This window comes from Dipodomys ordii, unplaced genomic scaffold (genome assembly GCF_000151885.1).
Source record: "Dipodomys ordii isolate 6190 unplaced genomic scaffold, Dord_2.0 Scaffold6, whole genome shotgun sequence".
Lineage (NCBI taxonomy): Eukaryota > Metazoa > Chordata > Mammalia > Rodentia > Heteromyidae > Dipodomys > Dipodomys ordii.
Genome location: NW_012267222.1, coordinates 9,111,379 through 9,114,418, shown reverse-complemented (window position 1 = coordinate 9,114,418; position 3,040 = coordinate 9,111,379).

Below are 3,040 nucleotides of genomic sequence, written 5' to 3'. Positions count from 1 at the left end.
ATGGATGATAGATAATGGATGGATGGATGGATGGATAATAGATGGATGATAGATAATAGATAATGGATGGATGGATGGGTGGGTGGATGGATGGATGGATGGGTGGGTGGATGGATGGATGGATGGGTGGGTGGATGGATGGATGGATGGGTGGATAATAGATGGATGATAGATAATGGAAGGGTGGATGGATAATCGATGGATGATAGATAATAGATAATGATGGATGGATGGGTGGATAATGGATGATTGATGGATGGTGGATGGATGGATGCATGCATGCATCGATGGATCGATGGATGGGTAGACAGTGAAAGTAAGAGTGAGCTAACACACTGACCAAGTGACTGGTGAGTTGCTGGGTAGAAGGAAGCAAGGCAGTGTGAGTGAACAAAGGTAGAGAACATACCAGACATGCTCTCACGGGCCCTGTCTTCAAGGAGAGGGAACTGGAGCACAGGAACGATACCCACCAGGTCCTCTCTTCTCCCCCGAAGATGGAGGTCCCCTCTGCTGTCTGACCTGTCCTGACCCTGCCCTTTCTGCCAGGAGGAGGGAGATGTGTGAAGCCAGCTGGCCACTCCCTCTGCCCCCTTCCCTTCAGCTCACCACCCCAGTGTGACAAACCAAGCCGTGGTGCTATCCTCACCAGACCCCCCTCAGCTTGGCCAGTGGCGCCCGCAGGGCAGCTCAGCCTCTGCCACCCTCCTTTCCCCAGGGCCCACTCCTCCCGCTCAGCTCCTCCCTGGCGCGCTTTGCTCCCAAGGCCTCCCGTGCCTGAAGGTGAATGGGGACCCCAGGCCTCCACCTGCAGCAGCACAGAGCCTAGTGCCACTTCCTCATGCCCAGAATGCCACACACACACACACACACACACTCCTCTGCCTCTCGACACCAGCACCTCCAAGTCCCCAGAGATCTCCCGACTCACGCTTCCCTCTCCGTCCACACCCACGCAGTACCCAAGAGACCTCCGCACACTAATCTGCTCATGTCCCTCCTCAGCCCGCACCCCACATAGCGGCTGCCACCGCTGGGGTGAACTTCCATCTCTCTGTACCACCCTCACGACACCCCCGTCTCAGAGGCCAAGTTTCTGGCCTTCCAGCCCACGCACCGTTTAGCTGTGCCTCCCAGGGAAGGCTGGGCAGTCCCCTCTTTCTGCCTCCTGCTCTTATCACTCATGAACCCCTCCTTGTTCTGCCGGCCCTGGCTCAGGTGCCTCTACTCCAGGCAGGCCTCCCTGACCAACAGTAGCCCATGCTCCCCCTCCTTGGCCATCTACATGCTTATGGTGGCATGTGCCCAGTACCAGATCCTCTGTGCCACCAAAACACCAGAAAAGCTGAAACCTCACTTTGTCTTGTTCAGAACTGTCCACATCATCATATCTGGAGCACAGTAAGGTTCTTGATCGTTCTTTAGTGGAAGGATGGATGATGGATGAATGGATGGATGGATGATAGATTCATGATGGGTAGGTGACTAAGTGATGGTTGGTGGGTGAGTGGGTAGATGGGTGGATTGATATATGGATGAAGATGGTTTCAATGGATGAAGATGGGTGATCGACGAATGGATAATGATAATGCGTGGTAAGTAGGTGATTAATGGTTGGTGGATGGATGGATGGATGGGTGGATGGATGGACGGATGGATGGATGGATGATTTCGATTGATGAATGGATAATGATGCATGGTAGGTAGGTAATAGATGGTTGGTAGGTGGATGGATGAATGGTCGATGGATGGTAGATAATGGATGAATGGATAATGATGGATGGCGGGTTTGAATGATGGCTAATGGATGATGGATGGATGATGCATGAATGGATGGTGATACATGGTTGCATAGGTGATATGGTTTGTAGATGGATGAATGATGGATGATTTAGATGGATGATGATCGATGATAAATGAATGGGTGAATGGTTGGTGGATGGATAGGTGGATGGATGGATGGATGGATAGATGCTAAATGAATAGATGATTTCAGATCAGTGAATGGGTAGGTGAGTAGACAGATGGATGAATGGATAGCAGATGAATGGATGATGATGCATGGTGGATAGGTGATGGATGGATGGATGATGGGTGGATGATGGATGGAAGATAAATGGATGGATGAATGGATGGATGGTGGATGGACATGATAGGAGCTGCATATCTAACACTCAGAGATTATACCAGAGATTTTACCAAACCTGTCACCACCTGACTGACAGATCCTCACCCCACAAGAGGACAAAATCACACAGGATAAAGCCCTACTACCAAGTCCTGATCTGACTTTTCCCATTGCTCCTCACAGCCACGCCCTTAGGAAGGGGACCTTGTGGCCCCAGACTCCTGTCAGGGCCATGACAGAGTTCCCAAAGGCTGCACCACTGCCCAGTGGGTGGCTGAGTGGGTCCAGCAGGGCCCTCTGGTGGGGCTCTGCTGAGCTCCCAGCGGGAGCCATGATCCTCTCACCCAGCGCAAAGATGACAGTGACCCTGGTGTAAGACCAGCAGCCACCGCTGGGCCACCTGTGCCAGCCCCGCCCAGGGCTCCACCCTCAGTGCTCGCCTCTTCCTCTCACCTCAGGCTGCCGCACCCCACAGCGGCTGCTCATCCCGTGACAGAGCTCACAGGGAGCAGCATCCTGCCCTGCGCCTCAGCCAAGGCAGAGCTGAGCCGGCCCAGCTCCTGACAGCATCCCACCAGCTCCAGAGGCTTATTCCCCGCACCCCATCTTCCACCCTCACACCCCAAACAGCATGGCTTCCCTGGGTCTCTTTAAACTGCCCAGAAATGGGTGGTGGTGTTTTTGTTTTGTTTTTCCAGTGTACCTCATCCTAAGCAATAATGTCATGAAATTAAGGACTCAGTGTCCTAATTGCTCATGGGAATTTTCTCTTATGCTCATTAAAACAAACATTTGACCGGCACAATAGAAACTCTGAAAATATTTGTCCATGCTCAACCTCCAGTCACCTCTCAGGGCCCCAGTGAGAGAGACCAGCTCCCTGCCAGGCGGAGGAGGCGGAGGAGGCGGAGG